The sequence below is a fragment of the Pectinophora gossypiella genome, chromosome 11, assembly GCF_024362695.1.
Source record: "Pectinophora gossypiella chromosome 11, ilPecGoss1.1, whole genome shotgun sequence".
Classification (NCBI taxonomy): Eukaryota; Metazoa; Arthropoda; class Insecta; order Lepidoptera; family Gelechiidae; genus Pectinophora; species Pectinophora gossypiella.
Window position 1 is genome coordinate 3755928 of NC_065414.1, and position 8118 is coordinate 3764045.

Genomic DNA, 8118 nt, shown 5'->3' on the forward strand with positions numbered 1-8118 from the left:
TATATATGTCGGAGTTAGTTATGAATTAAGAAGAGAAATTGATCAAATCGGAAAATACAATGAAGTTGCAACACTTCCATCATGAAGTTGCAACGCTCTGACGTCAGGTGGCGTACGAGCAGAGCGGGGTGAAGTCGAGGGAGTCACTACAGAGTCGTCGTGTCGAGCGGACGTGCACTGCCGTTCTAGTCGGGCAGTCTACCGCGAACCATCGTCATGAGCGGACGTGTCGAATAATTACGAGGAGTGCTATAGTCGCTCACCTATAACTTGTAGGGACGTCAAGAAAGTGTGATCGGAAAAGAGTACCTAGCAAGTACGTTCACATGTCCCGATGATTCGGTCCGAATATAGGAACCATGGGTGGTGGAGGGCAAGTAGAGGGCGAGTAGCCCCTTCGCGCTAACGTCCTTATGCGCGCTAGATAACGAGAGACTGTGTAACCGTTACGAATACCGTGACGTTGCCGTGAGTGTGTACCTTATGCTGTGACTTTATTTAATCGTGATACAAAAACTATGTGGAAGTAAATAAAATGATTGTGATACTGATGACGGCCATTATTGTCTTCTAACGCCCACCCTCCATTATGATGATGATGTTACGACCGACACCGACCCACTGCTACGACATCAGAAGCGGGATTAGTGAACTTGGATGAAGACAATGTGATGCGACGTTCACAACAAGACAATGCAAGTTTTGATTATCACAATCAGAAGAAGATTATGATGATTATCACATTCGTGTGACCACGTGATGAAGATGTAGTCTACAGCCATGCCTGAATTTGGAGATGGACCTGAATTTGAAGTGACCTTGACCTTGTTAATGATCGACATCACTACATGCCGTAAGATATGATGGAGTGAACATCACAATATTTCCATACTGTGTGCAGTCGTGTTTGGAAATTATGGTACCTCAACTTGGAAACTGTTATTACGGTGAGTCGTTTTCATACTGGAACCTTATTGTTATTGACTTCATTGCTGGGTGAATTTCCGTTTCTAATAATGAGGAAATTGATTTAAAATTAACTTGGAAATTATTATTTCCCTTTGTTTAAAAAGAAAATTTACGAGACATATTGTGTCAATCCGTGTCAATAATATCGCGTTTTCCAATCTGTTTTCATCATCGTCAAATCTTTGTATTTTGGTCTAAAAATATTTCGAATTGGTGTAGACACGCTTAACCTGGGTGGTTAAAGTTGTATTTTCTCAATCCATGCGAAAAGAAATTAATCATGACATGATAATTGAGTCTCGATAAATAACGTGTTTTGTAATCTACCGTCATTCATCAAATGTTTCAAAATTCAACATTCTTTATTGAAATCTTTTTAAACCGGTTGAAAGAAAGTCACTTGAATACGATAATACAGTGAATTCTTTTGTTTCATGTCATAACTTGCCACGTGGTACGGCAATTGGTGGATTGCAAGCGGGGATGAAAATGGCGCGGGCTGAGCCGTAGCCGTGTAAAGTGACGACATCATGGCAGCGCGTTGTATACCAGCCGGACTTGCTGCGCTGGTGCTGTTGAAGACCTAAACCATGTCACAAGACCAGTGGTTGATCTTTTATTGGAAATTCTTATACGTCCCGGTGAGTCGTATCTGTTTCACCTGATTTGAAATATGGAAAGTTTTAATAGGATACAAACGAATATAGTGCAGAAAGTTCTCTTTTGTTAACTTTAATTAAATTGGAAATCGTAATGAAGTGAAGTAAACATTGCGAAGTAAAATGATTTGGATTACGATTAAATGAAATAGGCTTAGAAAATGCCCGAAACAGAGTAAATCATTAGTGAGAAAATTGGAGCAAAACATTCTAAATAATGATAATACCGAATTGGTAATTGTTTAAATGCGGTAATATTTCCTCGAGGTGTTGGTCGCTACACTGTGACTTTATGACTTGTGTGTGTGAGAGCAGGGTGCTCTGTCGTTTTGTGGTCGTGGACCATGGTGGCCATCCCGGGAGGGGATGATGTGACTCATGACTGTTTTGTAGCGTAACGGCAGTTTGGGGAGGAATATTACAGCCTGTTGTGCTTTGCAGTAGATGTTGATTTAATTGAGCAATGAAAGCTATGATTGACCTGTTTCGGAGCAACTATGATAGGAAGCTGCGCACTTGTAGTGTTCGGGGCTGCAGCCACTTTTGTGCTGCTCGTCTTAGAAACTACAGGTATGCGGTCGAAGCCCGGATTTCATGTTGACTTTGTATTTGGTCATGACATTGTACCTGAATCTAAGTCATGTTGAACTCCGGTAGAATTAGTCAAACGAATTAGAAATTAGTGATGTAGAAGAAATTGTGTAACCCATTGACCTGTTTCGGAGCAACTCTGATAGGGAGCTGCGCACTTGTAGTGTTCGGGGCTGCAGCCACTTTTGTGCTGCTCGTCTTAGAAACTACAGGTATGCGGTCGAGGCCTGGATGTCATGTTGACTTTGTATTTGGTCATGACATTGTACCTGAATCTAAGTCAAGTTGACTTCCGGTAGAATTAGTCAAACTACACGAATTAGAAATTAGTGATGTAGAAGAAATTTGTAACCCATGGACCACTATTCTACCAACTAAAATGTAAAGTTTGTGTGCTAGCTGTGTTGAGATATCGTCACTTGGTGTAAGTGGCATGAGTTGCTGTCGCTCGATTTAGGTGGCAGTGACGACTGTGTTGAGATATCGTCACTTGGTGTAAGTGGCATGAGTTGCTGTCGCTCGGTTTAGGTGGCAGCAACGACTGTGTTGAGATATCGTCACTTGGTGTAAGTGGCATGAGTTGCTACCGCTCGATTTAGGTGGTAGTGACGCCTGGTTGTGAGATATCGTCACTTGGTGTAAGTGGCATGAGTTGCTACCGCTCGATTTAGGTGGTAGTGACGCCTGGTTGTGAGATATCGTCACTCAGTAGAGTGGCATGAGTTGCTACCGCTCGATTTAGGTGGTAGTGACGCCTGGTTTTGAGATATCGTCGCTCAGTAGAGTGGCATGAGTTACTATCGCTCGTTTAGGTGATAGTAACGACCGATGTGTAAAGAGTAATTGGATTTTCAAGTTTGGTTGTTTATAGTGTGTGAATACTGGTCAATGGTCCGTGTATTGTTAGTTGATGATTTATCATGATGTAATGTGAGCTCATGTAGAGTCACAAGTAGAGCTCGTGTAGAGTCACAAGTAGAGCTCGTGTAGAGTCACAAGTAGAGCTCGTGTAGAGTCACAAGTAGAGCTCGTGTAGAGTCACAAGTAGAGCTCGTGTAGAGTCACAAGTAGAGTTCGTGTAGAGTCACAAGTAGAGCTCGTGTAGAGTCACAAGTAGAGCTCGTGTAGAGTCACAAGTAGAGTTCGTGTAGAGTCACAAGTAGAGCTCGTGTAGAGTCACAAGTAGAGCTCGTGTAGAGTCACAAGTAGAGCTCGTGTAGAGTCACAAGTAGAGCTCGTGTAGAGTCACAAGTAGAGCTCGTGTAGAGTCACAAGTAGAGCTCGTGTAGAGTCACAAGTAGAGCTCATGTAGAGTCCTTTATAGAGTCTCATGTTAGGTCAGGAATGACCGAGCGAACTTGGATACTGTGCTGTGGTATATTGTTTCAGATTAACACACGAGGACGTGTGTCACGCAGGATGGCCGTGTCGGAGTTAGTTATGAATTAAGAAGAGAAATTGATCAAATCGGAAAATACAATGAAGTTGCAACACTTCCATCATGAAGTTGCAACGCTCTGACGTCAGGTGGCGTACGAGCAGAGCGGGGTGAAGTCGAGGGAGTCACTACAGAGTCGTCGTGTCGAGCGGACGTGCACTGCCGTTCTAGTCGGGCAGTCTACCGCGAACCATCGTCATGAGCGGACGTGTCGAATAATTACGAGGAGTGCTATAGTCGCTCACCTATAACTTGTAGGGACGTCAAGAAAGTGTGATCGGAAAAGAGTACCTAGCAAGTACGTTCACATGTCCCGATGATTCGGTCCGAATATAGGAACCATGGGTGGTGGAGGGCAAGTAGAGGGCGAGTAGCCCCTTCGCGCTAACGTCCTTATGCGCGCTAGATAACGAGAGACTGTGTAACCGTTACGAATACCGTGACGTTGCCGTGAGTGTGTACCTTATGCTGTGACTTTATTTAATCGTGATACAAAAACTATGTGGAAGTAAATAAAATGATTGTGATACTGATGACGGCCATTATTGTCTTCTAACGCCCACCCTCCATTATGATGATGATGTTACGACCGACACCGACCCACTGCTACGACATATATATGACAATTACAGTGTACATAGCATCTACAAATTAGTAATAAAATTAACACAGCAGTCTCTACTTATTTAAATATGAATAAAATATGAAAGTAAAGTAGAATAAAAAAAAATATATGAACTTATGAATTTACTTATTACTTACTAAATAGTTAAGAATTTGGACTTAAGTATTTCAGGACATTTCTCACAAATCTTGAATGAGTGTCATGGAACACATCAAGGTTTTCAACGTGACCATTGGCGAAATTGTATTGGTTTAAAATTCTAGTCATCGGTGATTGCAAACCCAAGTTTGTTTTAGACGGAGGGGTGTAAAAGATGTTTTTAATTTTATATCGAGGATATTTATAGGGAATTTTGAGTGAAACTTTGTTAAGTAGGTGATCGCAGTGAATATGTCCATTGATTAGCTTGTGTAGGAATTTCATGTCCAGTAGAAATCTTCTGTTGGCCAGAGTAAGCATGTCAAACTTATCGAGACGCTGTCCATAAGGTTGCCGATGAGAAAAACCTCTGCTACAGTAAGCCAAATGTCTGGTAAAAGCTCTTTGTATGCCCTCAACACGTTGTGAATGAATTGCATAGAATGGACTCCATGACGTACTGGCATATTCGAGATGGCTACGCACAAGAGCATTATAGAGGAGGACCTTGGTTTCGAGGCGTTTAAAACTAACCGTATTTCGCTTAAGAAAACCAAGCATTTGGGCAGCTTTTTTAACTGTCTTATCAACATGAGATGCGAATGTCAATTGACTATCCATAATAACGCCCAGGTCGCGTACTTCCTTCACCTCCTTTACAGCTACGCCGCCTATCTCGTACATAGTAACAAGTGGTTTCTTTTTTCTAGTGTATTTAATATGAAAACATTTGTTAACATTGAGGGACATACAATTTTGCTCGCACCAGGTTTTAATCGCATTCAAGTCATTCTGCATAAGGAAAGCATCGGCATTGGAATGTATAGAATTATACATTTTTAAGTCATCTGCAAACAGAGAAAATTTTGAATTTTTGATATGATCTGTAATGTCATTGATGAAGACCAAAAAAAGTATTGGCCCAATATGGGAGCCTTGGGGAACTCCTGATTTAGCAAAATATGCTTCAGATTCATAACCGTCAACCACCACGCTCTGAGATCTACTAGAGAGGTAGGACTTGAACCATTTGAGCAGCGATCCTTCGATACCATATATTTTAAGTTTTTGTAGAAGAATGTTGTGATTAACTCTATCAAAGGCGCTGCTAAAGTCCGTATATATGGCGTCGACTTCTGATCCCTTATCCACCTCATCAGATATATCTGAAATAAAGGGTACTAAGTTGGTCAGTGTAGAACGACCTTTTCTGAAGCCATGTTGGTTATCAGAGATATTTTTATCGACATACGATGTTAACACAGGACACACGAGCGACTCGAATAGCTTAGAAAAACCTGAGAGAATTGATATAGGTCGATAGTTTTGTATATCATCATGATTCCCTTTTTTAAAAACTGGGACAATACGTGCTTTTTTCCATTGATCAGGAAATACCCCTTCATCAAGAGAGCGATTAAAAATCAAAGTTAGTGGTAGAGCTAGCGATGTACCACAGCGTTTTATGAACAGAGGAGGGATAGAATCAGGTCCTGCTCCCTTTAGTGCGTCAATTTTTTTGATATTTTTCAACACATCGCGCTCATGGAATTGTAACTTATTTATACAATTATCAGAAGAAATGTTGGTTATGTTTAATGATTGAAGAGGTATGTCTGAAGAATAGGCCGATTGAAAGTGAGTAGCAAACAAATTGGCGATATCTGAACCTGACTCAACAGCAACACCATTCAATTGCATTCTAGCTGGTATATTAGAGTGACCACCACGTTTATTTTTGATGAAGCTCCAAAACAATTTAGGATTTTTTGGGATAGAAGATTCTATACTATTTTTGTATTCATTATAGCATTTATCGTACAACTTATGACAACGACTTCGAAGTAATTTATATTCGATTTCATCGCGAGGATTTCCATATTTACGGTGTCTAATACGAACCCTGTCTTTTTCTGCCAAGAGCTTAGAAAGCGCGAATGAAAACCATGATGGTACGTTGGATTTCTTAATGTTACGTTTAGGTACAAATTTATTAATGGTGTGATATAATATATCGTAAAATACGCTAACCATTTCGTTTACAGTATTACAACATACTAGTTCGCGCTGCCAGTCCACTTTTTTAAAACTACATATAATACCCTCATAATCAGCCTTATAATAATTAGGTTTAATATTAATTTTAGGACGTATATAACTAACATCACAGTAGGAAATATTTAAAACTAAGGCAGGGTGGTTTTGGTAACATTTTGTTAGGTTGCTAAGAGGACTAGTCACATATGCTTGGGATGATTTACATAGGATTAGATCAAGAAATCGACCTTCGCTATTACTAATACTATTAACTTGGTATAGATTATTACTAGCTATAAAATCTATTAAAGAATAACCCAGAGCTGCGTTATAATTAGATGGCTCCATATAATTACAGTTTTCTTTGACATTCCAGTCAATAAATCTTAAATTAAAATCTCCTAAAATAACGAGATCATCTGTGTATGGAATAACATTATCAATACTTTCAAGGAGACGCGATAAAGATTCTAGTTTCACTGGTGGAGGCAAATATACTACACAAATGGAAAGCTTTCTTACCGAGCCATTAACGATAATTTCCAATGTCACCCAAAGATTTTCCAAGTTAGTCTCCCAACTTTGTACACGAACTGAAGGAATATCTTTTGAAACCGCCAGCATTACGCCTCCACCCTCTTTTTTTGTACTATTTAAGCAAGTTCTGTCTCTGCGATATAACACATACTCATCACCTACCAACTCACCATTCGAAATGTTACTATTTAACCATGTCTCAGTAAAAGCGATAACTTTATAATTGCAATTATGAACACTTTTAAACAACTCATTAGTCTTTGTTCTGAGTCCCTGAACGTTTTGATAGTAAATATCAAGCATTTTTAACAAATTAGATCTAAATCATTTACTGACATAACAATATGTTTAATTGAGGCTATTAAGGCTTTCAATACTTTTAATGTAAAGTGCTTGATGAGTTTCATCTTTCCGAACAAAAATACGCCCATTTCGAATCCAGATGAATTTGTAGGAGAGCTCCTTGGCTTTTTTACGAGTCGCGGCGTGTAGGTGTTTGTTCGCAGGTGTCAGATGCTCAGTGACGTAGACCGGAGTACGGGTTCCCCCAATTCCGAGGTGGCGAGAGCTCAGCTTGTCTTGGGGGTTCTTCTTGTTGAAGTTGGTGACAGCGGCTAGCACCGTATCGCGAACTCGTGCGCTGCGCAACTTAACCACTACAGCTCGCGGTCTGTCGTTGTCTCGAGCCAATTTAGCGACCCTGGTTGCATGCAGAATATCATCGGGCTGAAGAGGAATCTGTACAGCTTTTGTTAGTTGTGTGAAAGTGTCCATCAAATTCTCTGAGCGGTGTTCTGGTATGCCATTGACTTCGATGTTTCCCTCCCTCATGTGCAATTCGACTGAATTGAGTCTATCAGCTAGGACAGATACTGTAGATTTTAGAGCCTCGTTGTCAGTTTTGAGCTGAGCAATCGTAGCGGACCTTTCTTCCAGGGCCGTTTTCATGTCCTCGAATTGTTTATTGAAGAAATTAACTGACTCCTGGAAGTTATCAATTTTATTATTGATGGTTTTAAGTTCCGCCTTAACGAGCTTCTTTAGAGTCACGCTCATTGCGGTTTGAAGCTCTTGTTGTATAATTTCACGGAGCCTTTCCTCAGCAAAGTGGCTATGAGAACACG

General features: G+C 40.5%; 1 long non-coding RNA gene across 1 annotated transcript; it reads left to right on the forward strand.

Moving 5' to 3' along the window:
* On the forward strand, window positions 1-4190 carry LOC126370770 (uncharacterized). Its single transcript, XR_007566915.1, has 2 exons — window positions 1-2818; window positions 2891-4190. It is a non-coding gene; the product is annotated as an uncharacterized LOC126370770 (long non-coding RNA).
* The last annotated feature ends 3928 nt before the right edge of the window (window positions 4191-8118 follow it).